We start from the raw sequence: 22,814 nt of genomic DNA on the forward strand, positions 1-22,814 counted from the left end.
CTCTTGGCTGTGAGCGCACATTGCTGGCTCACAGTCACTTTTCCATCCACTAATACCCCCAAGTCCTTCTCTGCAGAGCTGCTCTCAATCCACTCATGGCCCAGCCTGTATTTGTGCTTGGGATTGCCCTGATCCATGTGCAGGACCGTGCACTTGGCCTTGTTGAACTTCATGAGGTTCACACAGGCCCACCTCTCAAGCCTGCCAAGTTCCCTCTGGATGGCATTTCCCTTCCCTCCAGCGTGTCATCTGCATCACACAGCTTGGTGTTGTCGGCAAACTTGCTGAGGGTGCACTCAATCCCACTGTCCATGTCGCACCAGTCCCAACACCGACCCCTGAGGAATGCTACTGATCACTGCTCTCCACTTGGACATCGAGCCGTTGACTGCAACTCTTTGAGTGTGACCATCCAGCCAATTCCTTGTCCACTGAGGGGTCTATCTATCAAATCCATGTCTCTCCAATTTAGAGACAACGATGACCTGTGGGACGGTGTCAAATGTTTTGCACAAGTCCAGGTAGATGATGTCAGTTGCTCTTCCTTTATCTACCAACACTGTAAGTCCATTGTAGAAGGCCACCAAATTGGTCAGGCATGATTTACCCTTAGTGGAGCCATGCTGGCTCTCACCAATTGCCTCCTTATTTTCCATGTGACCTAGCAGTTTCCAGGAGGATCTGCTCCATGATCTTGCCAGGCACAGAGGTGAGACTGACTGGTCTGTAGTTCCCTGGGTCTTCTCTTGTTCCCTTTTAAAAAATGGGGATTATATTTCCCTTTTTCCAGTCAGGGAAACTTCACTGCAGTGCCACGACTTGTCAGATGTGATGGATAGTGTCTTAGCCACTTTGTCTGCCAGTTCCCTCAGGCCCCGCAGATGCATCTCATCACGTCCCATGGTGTTGAACCTGACCTTCTCCTACAGTGGGCGGTTCTTCCTTCTCCCAGTCCCCTTGGGCAGTGTGGCTGGAGCCCTTGCTGGTGAAGACTGAGGTAAAAATCTTGTTGAGTACCTCAGCCGTCTCCATATTCCAGTTAACCAAGTCTCCCGTTTCCTTCTAGAGAGGGCCTGCGTGTTCCCTAGTCTTCCTTTTATCACCAATGTACCTTTAGAAGCTTTTCTTGTTGCCCTTGATGTCCTGGCCAGATTTAATTCTATCAGGGCTTTGGCCTTCCTACCCTGATCCCTGGCTGATCATACAGTTTCTCTATATTCCTCCCAGGCTACCTGTCCTTGCTTCCACCCTCTGTAGGCTTCCTTTTTGTGTTTGAGCTTGTCCAGGAGCTCCTTGTTCATCCATGCAGGCCTCCTGGCATTCTTACCTGACTTCCTCTTTGTTGGGATGCATTGCTCCTGAGCTTGGAGGAGTTGATCCTTTTAATTTTGTTTTTTCCCAACTTGGAATGCAATACTCCAAAATGATAAACATCTGTGGATTTATGTAATTTTGTAAATTGTTTTTCACTCTTCATTTCAAGATCCCACTTTGTCACTAACAGACGATCATGGTGCATATGAAGTTGTGAGTACACTTTAAAAAAGCGATAGTGAGCTTTGTAAGATTTTTGGAGTTATCAAGGGCTTTTCATTACAAGTGGTAATTACTACCTTGGTGTGACATGGTAATGCTAGATCTTCCTGTCTACTGAACTCACATTCACTACGCAACTGTGGCTAGTGTACTCACACAAGAAGAAAGAGGCTACAGATAATGGAAAGTACAGTCTCTGAAGTTTTGCCGCATCTTGTTATTTAGGCTTGTTATAGGCTAGTAGTGCCCACCACTTCCTCTGTGACAGGTTGCTAAGGTTTATCGTTACAGTTGACCTTTTAATATTTAATGTAAGAAAATTTCATATATTCAACTATTCATATAATTTTGCCCATTAAAGGACAGCTTTGCCAAGATCTGAGAGAAGCTGCAAATATTTTCAATGTTTAAGGTCATTTTCCTCCTAAAATTTTATGGTTCTCTTTGCTTTACTACCTCATGTGAGTAGCAAAGTGTGGTAAACTTAAATAGTATTAAAGTATTGAGGTGGTATGGGAAGGGAGCCCTATCTAGAAAGTCCTGCAGCATGAACTTCTGGTAAAAATTCTGTGTATTGTAAACAGAGTTCCTTTAAGAACTTTTGAAGATACCAGTACAAGGCATAGATGACAAGCTGGGAAAACCAGGTTAAATAAGGAAAACATAAGAATATGTGGTTACAATCTGTATGACCTTTGAAGCAAAGCATATTTCAAGGAGAAGCTAGCTTTGGAAACATTGAGGAAGGTCATAAGATGAAGTCCTTGCACATAAACATTTGGGAAGTGGGCTGTACCAAAGAGGGAATTGGCTGCAGTACCAGCATGAATCACAGAATCATCTAGGTTGGAAAGGACCTTGAAGATCATCTAGTCCAACCGTTAACCTAGCACTGACAGATCCCAACTACACCATATCCCTAAGCACTATGTTGACCCTACTCTTAAACACCTCCAGGGATGGGGATGCCACCACCTCTCTGGGCAGCCCATTCCAACACCTAACAACCCGTTCTGGAAAGAAATGCTTCCTAATATCTAGTCTAAACCTTCCCTGGTGTAACTTGAGGCCATTTCCTCTTGTCCTATCGCTTGTTACTTGGTTAAAGAGACTCATCCCCAGCTCTCTGCAACCTCCTTTCAGGTAGTTGTAGAGGGTGATGAGGTCTCCCTTCAGCCTCCTCTTCTCTAGACTAAACAACCCCAGTTCCCTCAGCCGCTCCTCGTACGACATGTGCTCCAGACCCTTCACCAGCTTCGTTGCCCTTCTCTGGACACGCTCGAGTAATTCAATGTCCTTTTTGTAGTGAGGGGCCCAAAACTGAACACAGTAATCGAGGTCGGCCTCACCAGTGCTGAGTACAGGGGTAAGATCACTTCCCTGTCCCTGCTGGCCACGCTATTTCTGACACAAGCCAGAATGCCATTGGCCTTCTTGGCCACCTGGGCACACTGCTGGCTCATGTTCAGCTGTCTGTCAATCAACACCCCCAGGTTCCTCTCTGACTCCATGCTGGAGATTAAAGGAGGGATTGTTAATAGGGGTGTTGCACATCATGTTCTGGTAGTTCTGCTAAGACTGCAAGTTTAAACAAATAACCTGTAAGGTCTTTCTTGGTCCCACTACCTTTGATCCACTGAATTTGACTCATTTGTTTAGTAATTCCCAAATGTTATTCAAGTAATGCACATTAACAGGGTATTGACTTCTCTTGAGGCAAACATCAATGTTTATTGAAAGGAGAAATAAATATTGATTCAAGTAAAGCCAAAGTCAATTTTTTTCCTCAGAACTATAAACCTTAATGTTCACTGAAATGGTCAAGTAAATATACAGTGTTCACCATTTAAGTCTTGATCATTCTGTGGAGATATACATATAACACCACCATTGCTGTTTACATGTAAAACATGACTATTGTAATAAATATATAAAAAGAATTTGTAAAGGTTTAGGTTGTTCACTAATGGAAACACAGCTATGAAAATGTGATTTGATAATTTTGGCGATTATGGTCAATTATTTAATGGTATCATGGCCTTTGGCAGAAAATGTTTTATTTGTGGGTTTTGTTCTGTGATGGATTTTTTTTTTTTTTGATTCCCAAGAGAGTAACATCTGTAATGTACTTACCACAGATATGAATTTATACTAATTAAAGGAATTGTCATTGATTTGTAAGCCAGCTAAATACGTGTGCATGATAAACATGATTTGTATGCTTTTAAAGTATCATGCCTGAAAGAATGTATTTATTAGAAGTTATGTATTTACAAAAGTATAACCCATAAGCATGATCTGAGTAATTACTTGTTAGAAAAAGTGTTGCTGTTCTAAGGGTGCACTCACATCCAGGTTAAGTATTTGACTAGACAGAGATACCGGTTAGAAGTGAAAAAATAACAGATGATGTAAATGGAGATACAGTTCTTCCAGCTCAGCTTTGTGAAGACGCTAACTAGTCTGACTCATTAACAAAGTCTTGTTTCAACCTCCTGGTTGATATAAGATCCTGTTCTGTTCAGTGATTCAGTCATGAATGACACTTGTCATGAATAAATGAGCAATGGCCAGTGAGGGTCAAGGTACAAATAGTCTGTGAGGAAGCCAGGTGATGACCTAAGTTCCATCAAACTCTCTTGTGAGTATATGAATTGATTTTTATGAACCACTGCATCTGGGTAAAACAATTACTACTGTCATTACTATCTGCAAAAAACTTCATTAGACTGATAAAGTCCAAGCAGATATTGCAGAGCTGATCGGCACTGTTTAATTTTAACATTAAATGCTTTTCATTATATGCCTGCTTTCCAAGCCAAGTGCAGTAAGGTCTCCATGGTCTTCATCCTTGTAGCGGTGGATCTAAAGGACTGGTTTTCAGAGTCTTTTTCATTTTGCTAGTTGTCTTTATCAATTTTTCACGCAATACCTCCCATGTAAAGTAAGCATAATTTTAGCTGTGGTTGAGGGTTTTCATGCTCACTAAGGTGATTCATGCACAGAAAGGTCACTCTGACTAAGATCTTCCACTTTGATTAAAGTGGCAGTGATGTACTTGTCTTTGTGACATTATCCATGATATCCAGAAAGGGGATACTTTATTGTTTGTGCTCTCTTTTTTCTGGTGTGATCTTTGCTTCTGATGGGCTGTTGGCAGTGCTCAGTACAACAGACGCAGTCCACATGCAAAATTTTTAACTGTCTTTTAGCACCACAAAGCATCATTAGACATTAGACTTCGGTCCGATCTGTAAACTGAGAAGACATGTTCCAATGCAGTAGGTGAACTTCACATTTTGAAATACTAGTGTGCCCTATTTTCATGTATGTAACCCTCAAGTAGCACTACCCTTTTCAGAAAACCAGTACTTGGGAATGAAGTACTGAGGTGTTTCAGGCAAAATTAGACATGGGAGGAGACAAAGTCAATGGGACTTCCAAAGTAAAGGGGACACTGGAATGAACTTACTGAACTATCTGATACAACCAACACTTCTGCTGTGTGGTAAGTTTTTTTTTTCAAGTAAGCTGCAGGTTGTATATGTGAGTGTAATGTAATTGTTTAATTTTCAGTTCTAGTTTAAAAACTGATGAAACAGAAAATACAATGCCCTCCCCTTTTATAAAGCTCAAATCAGTAATGTTACTTCTTCATAGAGAATGCTGTCATTGAATAACGGTCTGCTGCCAGGAAAATGCTGAAGCAAGCTGTCTTATGTTTTCAAAGCAGGCACTGCTGCCTTTGAAATAATCTTGTAGATGTTGTATGATGGAATACTAAATAGAAGACCAATTCCAGATCTTTTGACAACGTTCTGTTATAATGACTTTACTCCTATTATATCAAATGATTGATGTAGATGTAATCATTGTGGTTGATGGATGTTAATGTGGCAGGGTGACATTTGATTTCTGTTCTGTTTGAATTCTGGTTAGCTTAAAGAATAAATCTGTGCAGTGTGGTTAGAAAAAAAGTTTACCTGTGTGACTAAACTGGTGTCTGACTGACATTTATTTATTTTTATCAGTGTGGAAGGGTCAGCAATCCTTATTATTCAGACTTTAAAATGAATTTTAATGCTTGTGAAAGAAACCAGATTGACAGCCAGAGGAAGTGAAGTCCTTTCTGCATCTGCAGGAGACATAGCATAGACAAGAAGGATGTTCTTGTCCTGCCTAGGCAGTCTTTATTCTTATTTATGGGAGAGTAATGTTAATGGTCCCAGATCTGATGAACAGCAGTACCCTGTATTTTGGCCATGTGGGTTTGTATCATAACCTGCCATATGTGGCTATGCAGGAGTTTGAGGGAAAGTAAAATTTCACGGTCTGTTTCATCTGGGGGAAAACCAGGGGTTGCTGATAGAGTGGCTGTGTGTAGAGATGACAGAGATGAAAAATGTGTGGAATTTCAGTTACTTTCATCTTTCCTTTTGCAACTTCTTTCATCTCAGAGCTATTGTAGAGCAAGAGTAGTGACTGATTTGTTACTGGGGAGGTCAAGAAAAATATTTTCTTCTGGATATATAACTAATTCCTGTTATTATTTTATAACTTTTATTACTGCTCTGGCCTATTTCTTGTTTTCAGTTGAGTTCAGTTGAGTCTCTTGGTGAGCCCTTAAGAGCTGGAGTGGTGATTTCCAGCTCTTGTCTGCTGAAGACTAAATGCACCTGTGTACTGGGTCTGTCTGAGATGGAGTTAATTTTCTTCATAGCAGCCCATATGGTGCTGTGTTTCAGATTTGTGACTAAACCAGTGTTTTGACTGTTGCAGTACTTGCACAGCATCAAGGCTTTCTCTTTTTTTTTTTTTTCTCTGCCCACCCCCCTCAGCAAGTAGGCTGAGGTGGGCAAGAAGTTGGTTGAGGCCACAACCTGGGCAGCTGACCCAGACTGACCCCAGGGATATTCCATGCCATATAACGTCATGATCAGCAATAAAACCTGAGGGGAGGGTTTTTTGTGGTGACCACACAGACACGTACATGTGACACTTCTAGCTGCTACTGTGATGGTTTGATAGGCCATGTGGAATGAAAAGAGGTTAAGTAATCACGTGTGAATCTGCTTTGCTCACATCAGTTATGTTATAAAAAGGACTGATGGGGTAGTAAAAGTGAGATACATGTGATTCATGCTCTGATTCTTGATGTCATTGACATCCATTTGAAAACATGTTTTAGAACAGTGTTGTTAATTACAAAATGTGGAAATGCTGAGGGGGGCAAATTCTGTTCTTTTCTTTTTGATTTTCATTTTTTTCCCCTCCCTTTGCCTAAACCCATGTGATTTCAAATTAATTTTGTAAAGGTGAGCTGACCCTTGTGCTGGCATAAAATGTTGGGCTGGCTTGTATAAGTAATGTCTATTTTATGTTGTTTGAATGAACGTGGTTAGGTTTTAAAGCAAGCGGCTGCCCATATGTGCTGTCCTGGCTAGTGCACAGAGGGTATCATAGCGTCCTCTTGCCGAAGTGGGAAATAGAACTTTTTTTTTGTTGAGAGAAATGCACATGTTCCACTAGATGCTGTTGAGAAAGATACAGGAACAGCTGTAGGAAGCTCTTAGGATGAACTCCAGTATGTTTTATAAATCTGAAGGCAGGCAGTTTCAGTTCTTCCCCTCTTATTCCATAGCCTGTTAAATTTCACCCAGATAGCCTCCCTTGGAGACCAGTGACTTCTCTGATGAAAATATATTTTCAAAACGGCACTCCGGTTTAATTTGAAACTACTGAGAGAAGGGCAATGGCTTCAGTAGTACCGGTGGTTAATGACCATCACTGTTAAATATTTATGACTTATTCTTAATTTGAATTTGTCTGGATTTAGTGTCAAGCCCTTTCTTAATGCTGGGTCTTTCACTGCTACATTTGAAGAGCACTTTAGTACCCAGTGCTTTCCCCCTGTGAATGTTCTTATACACTCTAATAAAGTTACTGCTCAGTCTTCTTTTTGATAAGCTAGACAGATTGAGCTATTTCCTCTTTAAGATGTTTTGTCCAATCCTTGAATAATTTTTTGAGGCTCCTTCTTTCTTCTTTTTCTAGCACCTCCTTCAATTTTTCAATATTTTTTTGAAGTATCAGAAGTATTCCACCATTGATCCCAGTGATACTGTATTTAGAGATAAAATGACCTTTCTGCTCCCTTGTACATGAGCCTCTTTGCTACAGTACAGCCTGCATTTGTTTTTCCTTAGATGTATGACTTCAACTATATTAAAATGTGTTTGATTTAGGAGGTCTGCTTTACTATGTGTGCTATAAAATACAATACTTAAAGCTAAATACAAATTACTTACGGTTTATTATTATATACCTTCATTGTGAGAGGATTCTGCAAGTGTATTTTGGAAAGTATTCATGTGAATGAAATGAGCTTCAAAACTTATTTATAAATATTGCTATTATAGTTAATATATTTTGGATGCAGCTATATAAATAGGTAATAGTGTTTTGGATGTTAGACAAATATTGTTTATTTGCGGAGATGTATTGAATGAACTCTTGATGTTTGATCCACAGCCAAGTATTTGTCTATAATCTCCCTCAATTATTAATATGAATTAAATTTTTAAAAAATGCTTGAAAAACATAACAGATATTATAGAAATAGCTCCTGATCTCATGCAGTAGTTTGTTTTTTTTTTTAATTCTTCTTATCCCATAGCTCTTAAGTTCTAGTCTATGTATTTGTGAACTGATACTGATTTGTGAACTTTCCCAATTGGAAGTAAGTAATGTGCTTTTTTAGTGACTAATTCCCTAAAATAAAAATTTTGAGTTAAACACGTATTTGCTTTTCAGGTTCATATGCAAAATAATTCTTTGTTCCTCCCCTGAAAGTTGAAATATTCTGAGGTATCTGAGATGACACATGACATTTTTTTTTTTCCTCTGAAGTTTTCTTTGAAAAGATTATGACTTCAAAAATATTTAAGTCAACTTAATGTTGAAATTACTTTTCTGTTGTTCAGTTCCCTGAGAAGATCAAATGAAGCTTTTGGGTTGATCAAGCACCAATTTTAAGAATGATTTTTTTAATCAACTTTAATCGAGATGTCACCTAACCTTTTTGCTTGTCTCTCTGTATCTGTCTGATGCATGATGATTGAAAAAATATATATTGTTATGTAGAAATTTTTAAATACGTAAAAATTAAAAAGTGATTTGCAGACTGAATTCATCCTATGATAAAACTTGAAGTTGGTATTTTAGGGAACCTGATTGCTTATCAGCTGTGTTTTAAGCAGTTTAAATTACCAGAAGTTCTCAGCTACAGTGAGCATTATTACATGTCATCACTCTGGTGATACGACATAGCATCATCTTAAGGAAAAGGAATGCAAGAAGGGAAGAACTAAATAAAAAAAAATCAATTGTTCTAAAAAAGACAGAAGGCCTAGAGTCAGCTAAACCAATGGATTTATGTTGTATCTGTGCTGTCTACAGATGGATAAAACCTATCAGTTTGGATCTTTGGCATTATTCCAAATGGAATTGTTGCTAAACCTTAATCAGAAGAGATTGGTGGCTTTCTCAGAAATTGTTCTGTATTCTCAGGCTGGTACCATACCAACTGTATGGCATTTCAAAAGTGTTTTTGTATCAAACTACTACATAAAATTTTGCCTATTCCTAGTGCATCAAGAGGACTAGTGGAGAGGAAAAGGAAAGCCCAGTGGGATGTATCCTCAGCCCTTGCAGATCTGGTGGAGGTTCCACCTTTTCTGTGGAAGGTAAATATGGAATAGCAGGTCCAGCTGTTAACAGAGAAGGTGGAAGGATCTGAAACTGTTAGTGGGCATGCTTAGACTAAAATAAAAATTGTACCTTTGTTTAGTCATAGCCTCTCAGAAAAAAGGTAAAGGACTGAGCAGCCTAGAGATTGTTCTTGTCAATTAAAATACTATCCTGTCGGCTGAGATGCTGGCAAAGCAGTGCTGTTACATGTGGTCCAGAGTTTAAAAAAAGAAAGGATCGGTCTATTAAATTTGAAAAACCCCATGGGTGAAGCACGAGCACTTAATTACAGCATGGTAGGTCACAACAGGCAATTCCCCCTCTCCCACCCACCAGCCCTTGAAAAAGCCCCCAGTGGTAAGTGGCCAGTATCTTTGGGCTCAGTGAAGGGAAACAGTTCAGTCGCCCTTTGGAATGCAGAATAGATTGAATTGCATTAAGAACCCTGCTTGTGAGGTAAAATGTGATTACAATAATAAATTAATTTCATAGTTTACCATAATATACTTTGCCTGTTGCAGGAAGTGGAAAAAATGCTTTGAGTAATGTTACTGGGTAGCCCAGCCTATAGTAGAAAATGTGGTATGAAACATTTGACACAAAACTCCCATGGAAGTTTCAGTTTACCGACTTATTTATGGATAGCCAACATACTGCAATATCTGGATGAGATATTCACCAAAGGTTTATGCGAAGGCCCCATTTTCCACTGAAACTAGTTTGATTAAAAAGCCTTTTGAAATATATATTGGTGCTTGATTTAAATTCTCCCTCCCTCTGCTTGCTCATCCTTTTACCTTGGTTTCTGCTGAGAGGAAATGTAATTTTTTTGAGGTGCAGAGGGAGTCATCATCTCTCCCAAAATATTCAGGAAGCGAAGCAACTTCCTGAACTGGAGGACCATGGTCTAGAACAGTGGATGCTTTGCCAACCTGTCATGTAGTTTAGATGCAACCTTCAAGCCTAGTAGATGTATACATACAGAGTCTTACCGAGATTCTAATTCTGATGCTTTCATTGTGTTTGGCCACTAAGAGTGATAATTAACTCTAGACAAAAACTTAAAAAAAAATTTTAAAATTAGCTTGAATCAACATTCCATATGAGATGTATGGATAAAAAGGGAAACTTAAATGAAAAGCCTAGTCCTAATGATACAGACAACTAAGCTGAAAGATTATGAGTAGTGGGACTTTATGCTGCTTGCTTTATGGAGTTGCCAAAGTATCACTGAGATGTATTCTTTTTACCACAGTGGGAAACAATACTCTGTTGTATTCCATTGTTGTAATGGTGTTCAGAGCCTATGCTAGCAACTTGGACTGTGACAGCCAGCTGAAGCCACCATGCAGAGTGTATGGAAGTCACTAGAGATAAACTAGTGTTGAAATACTTGACCTTCTCAGGGGGATTTCCTTTTGGCTCCAGCTGCTGGACCCTCCTGTCTGAAACATTAATCTGGAAATGCTTTTAAATGCTGAACAACACTGACAATTTGGGAAGTACAGCATGGCTGCCAAAAGTAGATTAAACAGAGAGAAAAGAGGCAACAGGGAGATGAGTAACTCTAAATTGGTGGAAGGGAGAAAATGTAAAGGAAAAGAATCCAAATAAAGAAGGGGTTGGGATGATGGGGAGAAGAAAGACACAGACATGGGAAAGAAGAAAATAAAATAGTGTATCAGAAATAGGATCTGTGAGTTAGGAAGATTTTCAAAGCTCCATGGCCTCTCTTAATCCTCCACATATATTGCTTTGAAAAATATGCCCATTTGATCTGTTCCCTTAAAAGTTTTTTTTGGAAATAAAACATCATTTGACCTCCCGAAAAAAGAAGCACGCTGACATCAGTGACAGTGACCAGCATTTCATCTTCCATGGGTTGGAACCTATGTCTTGGCCTTCTAATCTCTTCTTATTTTGGTGATTTCTGTGTGTTACGTATCTCTTTCTTGTTTCTGTGGCCAGCATTTGCCTTCAATTTTTAGTTTCAGGCAAATCTTTGTCTTAAATTAAATAGTATCAATGATGGAGGATTAATACCGCTTTCTAGAATGAGACAAATGTAGAAAGTCATTATTTATATTTCTTGGGTGCTACTATACCAATATCCTTCAGTCCCAGTCTGCGGTAACTTAGACTAGTTCTTTTTCTCTTTCAAGATGAGCTTTCTTGAAGAAATGATGCTATGCTGTGCAAAATACTGATGTGGTATCAATTATTGTCTTGTAAAAGAAAAGTGTAATAGAAAACTCATTGTAGAAAATACTTAAATGGAATTAGAAAGTCAGTATGAAAACAGAGACCAATTTGATTCAAGCAAAGATCCCCTTAGTGTTGATAACAAAGGATTTAATATCTTAAATGTGTTTAAAAATAGTGAGATTGTTACCATGTATATTAAAAAAGAAAAAGTAATATGCTTCTTGAGCTTAATTTTCGCAAAGGTCTTAGGTCATTGCGTAGTTTTGCATATTACGTGTGCAGTAATTTCTAGACATTGGAGTCACTGGTAGTTTTGCATGAGTAAAAGCTGCTGGTTTGGTCCCCCATGATTCATTGATAAGGGTATTGCTTGTGACATTAGATTCAGCTAAGGGTAACAGACAATAACATGGCTGATTACTAAAGTAGAAGATGTAAATTTTTTCACATTTCTATGCATTAAAAAGGCTTAGAATTCCTGAATTTTAATATAAAATACAATGAAGTGTATCAAATAAGATTCCCCTATCTTGCTTTGTAATAATAAATTGCAGTGTGCACATTCAAAGGGTGAAAAATGGCTTTAAAGAACCTTTGCCTCCTAAGGTTAAGAAAATACGTTACCAAAATCTCATTAAACACTCTTACATTTTGTGTGTGTGATTTCATGTTTCTTTTTCTTAAAGTGATTATATCCAGACTTGCAAGATCTTATTAAAACCAGTTGGGCACATAGAAGCTGACTGGGTCTAGATCAGTGAAATAGAAGCTGACTGGGTCTAGATCAGTGAAATAACTGATATATCTATATATGACATTCGTTATCAACTATAATGAGAGCAGAAATAAATAAACGTTATCTTCTTATTTGAGGATCCTGAAATGCATTTTATACTGTGTTTCTTATTTTGGTGTAGGCTTCACCACCTTCTCTCCTTCCAGGCTTCCCTAGCATCCCTTGTTGAGCTGTTGCTGATGTTCAGCCTTTCAGAGATTGGAATGTGTTCCATTCTGGAGTTTGAGTTCAGGGAATTTAGCTTTTATGCGCAGTCTTGAAATAAGTAGCAATCAACACCTGTGTGAAAAAGATGTGGGTTTTCTTCAAAATCTCGTTATTCCTTTTAGAATCTGTATGTGGAGGGGAGAAGAGAGTAGGTACTAGTGAAGGCTAAGAGGCGAAGAGCAGATGCAGCCAGGGTTGGTTCTCATCAGGGGATAGTGGAGTCCATCCCCGTCAGAACTTCATATCCTTAAGTAAAATCTTCGGAGTTAGTATTTTTCTCTTAGGCTAACCATGGCAGTGATGGACATACTAGTGGCAGAACACTCTGCAACACTAGTACAACCCAAGTACAGTGTGCTTGGGTAGTGGTGAGTCTTAGTAGAGGAGGATCGCCACCAACTAAAAAGCATTAGAGCCTCTGCTGTATTCAGCATTAACTTCTTGCAGTGTGTGTCACAAGGGAGAAAAGAAAATAAAGACTCAAATTTTGTTCCTATTGGAAATGTAATTCAAATAGAATAACACAGCTTTTTAAAGTCGAGTTTGGAATTCAAAGTCTAATTATCCTGAACAATGCATAGTGGTTTTGGTCATATCCCAACAAATGACATTACTAAAACCAAAATAAAAACTTCTAAGCTGAAAATATTCTCCAAATGTCTTCTTTAGCAAAGGTGACTGCAAGTAATCAGGCCTTTTAGTTGCTCAGAAATAATGCATGATGTTTATTTTGTCTCCTAAAATAAGATTTTAAGAACCTCTTGGTGCTAGGAAAGGAAAGAATTGGTACTTTGAGCATGTAGCTTCCATAATTTGTAAGTGTTCTGGGATCTCTGCTGCCAGCTGCTGTTCTTGTTCCGTGAATGTGCGTGTGCTCTGATTTAAAAAAAAGAACAAAAGAAAGACATGACAAACAGGGGTTGCTAATAAAAGAAATTACACCCTTAATTTCCTTTTTTTAAAATCGTTTTTTAATTTAATTTACTGCATTTTTATCCATCAGACAATCTTCTAGCATGAAGAATATGGTGTATGAGCAATTCACTGAAATTCACTGAATTTGTAGGTGGTGATGGATCCTCAAACACTGTGGGGTTATCGTGGAAGGGTGAATTAGTTAAGAGCTCCCTAGCTACATAACTTTTTTGGTAAGCACTTGACAAGCCATTGGAATAACTTATGTTGATGCCTTCTTTTTATTAAATGTTTACTCTTATGTGCATATATTTGTTTGGCTGCTTGCTGTGATTATTCACTTGTTCCACAATGACCTTTTCATTGTGCCTTAGTGCTGAAAGTATCTGGACATGATCAGACCTATAAGAAGAAAACACAGCTTGGCTGTATGTATGTAAATGTACACAAGTTGAGTGATCTTCATTCGAGTGTTAAATGCTGCAAAACTTTCACTGTTGATATATTGTACAAATGATTCTCTCCAAATTACTTAGTCCATATGTACTTAGCAGCAAAGGGAAAGGAGAGGAGAGTCTTGAGTGATCTATAAATGCAGGAAAGTTGTTTTTAATGGAATATTAGCTTTTCCTAAGCTCTCAAATAACATCCGAAGTATATTTTCATTGCCAATAGATGGCAGCATAGTTCTTCAAGAGACCGTTGTAAGCTACTTAACGACTCAATGTAAATTACTTTAGCAAAAAGTTATTATCTGAGTAAATGCAGTTCTGACGCATTTTTCCAAGTTCTCTACCTATTTTTGCTTTAAAATAGAAAGGAACCTATGGATGGGATAGAAGTTAAGACTTTATTTTATGACTAAATATATACCAGAATAAAAATTATTTTAAAAGAAAAATGCATTTTGTATACACAGGCATATTTCACAATCCCAATATATTAATTTCAGCTGAAAATCTTAAATATGTATTTTTTTTATTTAACAGAACCTATATTCTCTTCATAGAACATCAAGAACAAACATCGAGATTAGCACTTTGCTTGTGAGGGTAACAGAACCTGGGTCAAGCAAATCTGAAAATAAAGTTGAATGAGTATTCTGTGTTGTAAACCCTAAAGGTTATTGTGGGGATGATACAGTATTTAGAAGGGCAGATTTTTCTATAACCTACTCTAAGAAAACTGAGTTCTTACTGTATTGTTTGCCTCTTAATTTTAGTCTGGAGACATGAGGATCTGACAGCAGGAGGATCCTACGTGGTCTTGTTAAAGGATAAATCACTTTGAAATTCCAGTATTCAGGCACCCACCAATAAACGATTAAATGTATGCTTGCTCAACTCTGTGATTAACTTTGGCAAACGTGGTGGGGAGGAGCAGGGTGATGTGGGACAGGGACAAAAACCACAGAGCTTTTTATAGTGCCATTCCTGGACTTAAGCATTTCAGAGTCACCTCTTATAGTGAGGAAGCACATGTGAGAGAAATCTTGGAGGGAACAGAAAGAAGGATTCATGAAGGGCACTTGAGGTTGGCAGTAGCTGGAAGCTCTCTGCTGAGATGCAGCCTGTGTTAGACGAGAAGGCAATCAGCTCAGGGGAAGCACAGCTTGTAGAGAGCAAACAAGTTCTTCCAGTCTCAATGTTTTGGGTTATAGAGTAGCACATTCTTAGCTGGAGAAGGTGATCTGCTTCTCAAAATACTGTCCTACCTTCTGGCTTAGTTCATGATGCGCTAATTTCCAACATACGTAAAAGCTTCATTTTTCTGTCTGAGGCTGATTTTGTTTTTATTAAAGTTTTTTATTTTGAGGAGGAACAAGTTATCAAACTCCTATTATTTGAATTATCTTGACAGGCAGAGTAGGGCAAATCTCTTTACTCCAGATCTCACTAGTCCTCTGCCCTCCTTTTTTGTTTGCCATACAAGGAATCATACTCTGCAATACCAATGCATTTTCTTTATTACTCTTAATTGGGATATTTGAGTATTACTGCAGGACTGGCCATTTCAAGTGAAAAAAATATTGCCTAGCTGTAAACTTACTGCAAAGGCTGATACATAGACCTGTAAGTTAGACAGAAAATCTTCTCTCTCAGCCTTGCAGCATCTGGATTTGTCAGTCTTTCCATTCAGGAAGGAGGCATGCATAATCTGCCCCTCTCCTGTCGCCTTTGACCAGAAATTCATTTTGACTGCAAAGTAAGTTTTTCTTGATGAAAGTTTTGTTGAAATCAGTGTATTCATGAGAGGCTTGCCTTGACTGACCAACCTTTTTCAGTGGGATTTTTTCTCCTACATCAGAAAATGATCAGACTCAGAATGAATAATCCTTTAATATTTTTGAGAAGAAGACTTAGATTGCCCTTTTTCCTTTCTTGTAGTTTATCAGATTACATGGTTTTGCTTTATATTAAAGTTATTTACTCAAAAGATTAAGTTTTTAATATTAAATTGTATTCTGTAGTAACTGTGGGAAGCTCTAGAGCTGATGCCTGTGCCATGTTTTGTACTTCTACTGTAGCAGTCTCATAAAAGAAGGTTCATCCATTAATACACTTGATATTTCTGAGAGATACTGGAAGAGAGGGTTTAAAATAGTAGGAAGATTAAATTTTTGTATTTCACTTATCCCTGTGTTATCAGGGAAGCTCTCATTTGTGCATCAGTTTATATGATCATTTATTGTTTCTTTTCTTTCGTACTGAAGGAGCGAGTGTGTGCAACGTACTATTTTAGCAAGTAGGGTTTTGTTTGTTGTTTTGATTGTATGGTGGTTTTAGTTTAATAGTATGGGCTAGAGAGGACATCATCAGCGAGATCTGCCTTACATTTGAAACATTGATTCATGGCACTTAAAATGTTTCTGGTAAGTCCACTTGGAGATTGCCTGAAGATGTTAAAAATCACCAGAAAGTACTGTTCCATGTAGTCCTTCAGAAGTGAACAAGCTAGTGATGAAAGTACAGTTTCCCATCAATAGCTGCTTGTTAGGGGCCAACCAAGAAAGAGCTCAACCCTTTCCTATGAATATCTCAGGTATCATCACCTCTCAGATAAGACACACCTTCTGCCTCATAGGTGATAGTATCAGATTCTATCAGCAGGTATTGAAGGATGAAGATGGGTTTACTCAGTATTAGCTGACATTGGGCCAAGAGTTTGTACCAGTTCCTTATGATTCTCCGCAGCAAACCAAGGAAGATTTTTAAGGCTTAGAACCACTTTGGAAACACTTCAGTGTTTTACTTATCCTCTGCCTCTAATTGAAAAGCTTCTAATTGAAAGCAAAGAGGAATGACGTCCTCTATGGGAGGCCTCTTTCTTTTTGTTAGTTTTATAGGGAACCAAGTTTTCGCTTATGTTGCATGCTCCTCCTAGGTGCTTAAAGTTAACTGAGATGGATCATAACCTTTATGTTCTTACACAGGCAGTAGACACTCATTATTAATAAAATAGTCTCCAGCTGACATTGCTTGAGGTTGACAAATGTGATGCAGTGAAAACCAAACTTGCACTTAGTTTCTTAATTTTTGGTATTACAGTTACTTTTGTTTTCTGCAACCTGCACGTGAATATTTGCTCCTCTTCAAATAATGCAGGGTCTTAAAGATTTGGGTAACCAATGAGGGCAGTTAGTACATCATGGTTTTGGTCTAATATAGAGCATTGTATGTTGATGATTAAATAGAACTTTATTTTTCATGAAATCTACAAATCTTTAAGGGTCACATCAGAATCATAGTTTGTTCTTGTTTTGTGTACTTCATGGGAAGATGCCTGTTCACTGGCATGAGAGGGTGGCCTGTTCTGTGATGTTGTTAACAGCTAAGTGAAATGTTGTAATCTCAGTGTGCTTAGCTTTGGTGGTGCAGGCTTCTGAAAACCGTGGGAAACAAATTTGAAAATGAGCTACAAGACTGGGATATTTCACCCTTCTCCTCAGTACGGTATCATTGAAGCTGTTCTGGTTGTCACAATCTATAAATTAATGTAGAACTGGCAGAGAAGCCTGAAAGCATTTTCTTTCATTCCGATATCTGTTGTTTGTTTTTCATGGTGAGCAGAAAACACTGTTGTGCTCTTCCTTTCTCTGTGGGTCTCTTCCTTCTCATGTTTGGCATGTACTCAGTATCCTGAGAAGTAACATGGGGCTGGGTCTTGGTGATGAGGGCAAGTGGTTCATTGCTAAGGAGGCTGTATACTGTTTGGCAGAAAAATCCTGAACTGATCAGCATTGACTGTAGTTCATGCTGTCTTCTGACATTTTCAGTAACTTTTATTTGGTTGAGACCTCTGTGCTGTATTTGTGAGTTGAATTGATTTAAGCTTTTAATAGTAGTTAACTGTGTTCCATGGGTAGTGATGGATGAATGGTTGTTTTATGTTACTGTATATCCTGGGAAATGTCCTTTTTAGAATATAAGCCTACCTTTCTTAGTAAAACCTATTTAGAGGATGAAACTTTTTTTTAAAAGCCCATATAGACTACTTCTTTAGTATTATGCTTTTAATGAGCATCTTCCTGAAAGTGCTAGTAATGACTGTTGTTCCAAACAAACAAACAAAAATTGCAAGGAAACCTCTTCTATCAGTTTAAATTGAGCGTATGACAGGAATTCAAAGTGTCTCTGTATTTATCCCACGCACCTAGTGATCGTATTTTTTTTTGATCTGGAAGTCCCTGAAGAGTCGTAGTCATATCCATGAAACACTATAGATGGCCTTCTAAGCTAATTTATCTGAATTTTCCACCTTCTAAATGTAAGTTTAAATGTAGATTTAAGAATCTGAAAATTTCTCAGACTGTTCCCACCTGCCTCCGCCCATAGGTTCATAAAGTGATTTCTGATGGATTATATAATCACAGGGAGTAAGGAGAGTCGTGGAACTGAAAGAATATAATCAAAATATATAACAGAACATATACTGCAATAACTTAGAACTTTCTTATAATGTGACAAAGAACACCTTTGTAATGGTGTCATATGTTAGCCTGAAGGATCCCTATAGGGGAAGTTCTTGGAAACTCAACAGCTGATATACCTAGGATCAAGGCTAATAAATAACACACTGTGGGGAACTTCTCTTTAATGGATGCTGGATTAATTATATAGGTATTTTATGAAAGCCGTTTTCTTCTCCAAAGTATTTCCATTCTGAATGTAGCCAGTTGGACAAACAATGATCATAAGTCATGTTGTTCTAGTTTGCTCTTTAACTGGTTTTATTAGGGCCTGCAAGAACTGTATATACACTTACCAAAACTAAACTTACATACTATTTAATGTCTTATTAATTTCAGCTATCTTATACTGTGTTCTTCACAATACTTCAGGTAAACTAAAAACAAAACTAAACTTCAAACTAAAGAAGAAATGCTCTGAAACTCTGTTCCAAGGCATATTCTTTCCTCCCCTACCCACCTTTCCAAGACCAACTTCAGCACACCCTAAGCCTTAACCTATAGTAGGTCTTAGATTAATTTGGATTTCATGAGTAAATAGCTTGAACAAAACTCATCATAAACAGGACAATCCTGTGCTCTGTGATAATTTTCGTAGTGTGTTCTTTTTTCCTTTGCACTGGCATGCATTTTCTAGAGAGTAATGATCTACTTTTTAGTATAAAAAATAAATTATTTTATTTAGGTGTCTGAAAATAGACTCGTGCTTTGAGGCCACTTATGTGCTTTTGAAAATCTTGACCTTCAGAGCCTAGAATTAGATATCTGATTTGGAAACTGTTGACTCTGTAACAATCAGTATGAAATAGAATACATTTTGACAGGAGATCATTAACTATACCAACGTCATTTTGTTCTATCAGTTGATTCCAAATCCAATCTAGACTGCTAGCTGCAACTATCAGAAGTCAGCAGAACTTAAAGGCTGCTAGAGGGGAACAAGCTTAATGATTCTTGAGTGAACATGAACTGGCAGTTCTGTCATAGTTTGGGTTCCTGGGATGATGGTAGTACTGCCTAGATCATCTTATTATCCTCATCCTGAAAAATGCCTTGGCTAGACCAGGACAGAACCATATCCAAAGCTAAGTCATTGAACAACAGTTGAGTGCAAGAGTTGTTTTTTGTTACTGCTGTTCACATGTGCTCCATCAAGCTGATACCCTCTGATGGGAGAATATTTCTTTCTTATTTAGAGTTCTGAGAACTAAAACTAAATCCAAACCTAAAATGCAGGCTGGTTCTAGACTGGTAATCCAGATGTAGTAATGTAAATAGACAAATAATATCGTTATAGATATCTTTGTAGGTCTGCAGAGGATGAATCCTAGGGGTTCTTCCCTTCCATATTTACATAACTAATGGATCGTTCTCTTTTGTTTTCAGTTTTTGGAAGTGTGATTAAATTTGCTTACAGCTGTTCTTAGATGGTACAAGTACACTAGTCAGAAGCTGCAGAAGTCTTGACATTGGTATTAAGTGCTTTTATCTTGGTTACCTAAACCTAATTGAATTTTTTTGTTTTTAAAAAAAAAGGTTGTCAGCTTGCCTGATACATGACTTGTGGATCTAGTGATATCAGATTGCAGGGAGCTACTGAACTTGAACAAGAAAGCAAGCTCCAGGTTTGATCCTTTCTGAGACTATTGGCTCTCACTGGCTTTCATACTATTTAAGACTCTTCCTCTCAGATATTTATGGAGCAGAGATGTTTTCCAAATAAGCTTATTAAATGTGCATTCAAGTGCTGTGTTACTTGGCAGGTATTCTTTCAAGCATTTCATAGTAACTACTTATCAAAAGCAATGAAGAACTTACTTCCTCATGCCCATGCATACAATTACAGATGAGTGTAAGGAGAAAATTGGTGGTTAGTTCCTTGTCACATGTCTGTCGTATGTTGCTGGAGTAGGGAAGGCAAAATCCTTGCTATCTTCCTCCCATATGCATGTGTGAAGCCCTAGTGGACTATTGAAGTAATGATATTGATATGTTTTAAAGACAGATAGGGATCTTTTGGTTAATTTAATCTGATCTCATGCATAACAGAAATCAGGGGTCTTGTCCAGGAATCTCTGCATCAGGGAAATCTTACCAATTCACGTCTTCATTGGCATTTGACATTTTTCTTTTAATATCCATGTTCAGTTTGTCTTGTTCCTCTTACTGCAAAGTGTGTTCTCAGCAGTAAAATTTATTTTTTTTTAAATGATGCATTTCAACACAGGAAAAAACATTGCTTTTCTGTTCATGTGAAAATAATACTATTGTGTCCAAAAAAAGTGGCCAACACCACATGCTTTTGGAAGATGAAAGTTTCCTTGCACTTGTGGAATAAACACTTAGGAATTAAGTTGCTGTTGTAATTCTGGATTCCTTCATTATCTATATACATTTGATTAGTATTTTTAATCCTTTTAAGCTCTTGGCCTTAGTTATACCTTGTGAAAAAGATTTCCAAAAGCTAATTGCATTCATGTTGATAAGTACTTTCTTTTAATATTAATCTCTTTCAGTTTCTTTGGATGTACCCTTCTGGTGTTCTGAGGCTTTGAATTGGTTTATTTAGAGCAGTTTGCTACTTTGCCATTTTTCATGTGTCTTCTCCCATACATGAACAGCCACAGAGATCCTATGTCTTACAGAGTGGTTATTTTCCTGCCTGGTTAATTCTAATGGTTCTCAGCATTCATCAGGAATCTTTTTACTTTTGCTATGTTCAGATCGGGTTAGTTTATCCATCCTAAATGTTCCCAGGCAGTCACACCCATGACATGTCTTGAAGCTGTTTTTCCAAAATCGTGCTCAGCTCCATTCTTTGTTCTGAAATAAGTTTTCTGACTACTATAAGGCATTGCAGAAAAGTCACCATTCATTCCTGTGTAGTGATGAGTAGATACCAAGGTTATTTAAATGGAGTAAAATAATGAAATGCTTAAAATCAGTCTTGTCCGTGCATATGTTATTCTTTAATAACATCTTTTAAATGTATCATTCTCATTCTCTGTAGCATTTCCAAATACTGTTCTATAAGAATTAAAATACTTTCTCTCTCTGGCAACTTGTCACAGCAAAAACAAAGATAGTAAATTTTGCAGTACATTCTTAAATCATGTATGTATCTCTTTGTGAAGACAACACTACATTTGCAAGTAATCAAAATTAAGGAAAGGTATATATGTGATTTAATTTTTACAGTACTGGATGTTATATAATGTTACATCATATATATTAAAAATTACTTCTTTCTAAATTGAGATTTGTTATTCAGTGTCATAAGTGTGTTTGCTGCTGCTCTTCATTTTTTACAGGCAAAATTCTAGCATGTGAGTTACAAACTCTTTAAAAAGAAATATTTTTTTTTTTCAACCTGCAGTCAGATTTGAACCATAGATGATTAGTTACATAGACAGTAAAGCTCTGTGTTTGCTAGGCTGCTTCTGTCATCTTTGTTTTGTGTATGTATGTCTTTAAGCCAGTATAGTTCTTAGATGATTTTTATTCCCTATCAAACTTGGGATCATTTTTAGTATTATTCAGAAATGCTTGGCATGTTGAAGTGCACAATTAACTAACCAGTCTAATGTGGAAAATTAGTCTGCCATTCTAGGCTCTGAGAACTACCATTATATTTTAGTATGTAAAGTCTACTAATTTTCATTCCTTTACAATTTTCTTTCCTCTTGATCATTTTCTACTTTTAGCAGGGTATTATTTTTCTGAAGACATTTACAATGAATGTTATTCACTGGTCATGGCAAACCTTCAATTAACAGACTTTGATGCAGCGTGTATCATTATCCCATTATCAAGTCATCCTTTTCTTCACTGTTTTTTCAAGTTATTTATTTATTGTTGAGAAATGTTCTACTCTCAATTAGTATTCTTTAAGGTGTCTTTTCAGTGTCTCCAGTTACACAATACCATCCTGCAGTGACTGTCATGTTTCAGAAGTATACAAAGTTCTGTTAAATAAAACCCTAAACATACTTAAACCGAGAAAACAACCCAAGCCAACATAAAAGAACCTCTCTAAAAACATCTCCCTTTTATTCTCTTTATAAAATTTTGATACAAAGTGATCACTTTAAGGTACAAAATCAATTGTGACAACACAATTAGGTTCTGACAGTGTTGTACAGATGTTATAAGAAAGATACTTGTTCTTATTTTAAAACACTAAGCGCTTGCATTTACTATTAAAATACTTTTATGTAAAAGAGACAGCATTTTGTAGTCTGTTTTGCCATCTCTTCCAAGTAGGCAGCCCACCTTTCTTTGTAGACAAACTTCACCTTTAAAAGATTCTGAGAGTGGATATTTGCCCATACTGTGAAGTGAGTATTAAGAAGTTAGCTTGTCATGGCTTAATCCGTCTGTTTTCAGCATTGCTGATTAGCAAGTTATGACATCAGTTTTCAGAAATTAGCTCAGTGC

At 37.5% G+C, this 22,814-nt stretch overlaps 1 long non-coding RNA gene across 1 annotated transcript in view; it reads left to right on the forward strand.

The window, feature by feature from the left end:
• LOC141922364 (uncharacterized) overlaps positions 1-22,814 on the forward strand; it is a 257,582-nt gene that overhangs the window by 42,120 nt on the left and 192,648 nt on the right. The gene's annotated exons all lie outside the window — the stretch shown is intronic.

The sequence above is a fragment of the Strix aluco genome, chromosome 4 (assembly GCF_031877795.1).
Source record: "Strix aluco isolate bStrAlu1 chromosome 4, bStrAlu1.hap1, whole genome shotgun sequence".
Taxonomy (NCBI): domain Eukaryota; kingdom Metazoa; phylum Chordata; class Aves; order Strigiformes; family Strigidae; genus Strix; species Strix aluco.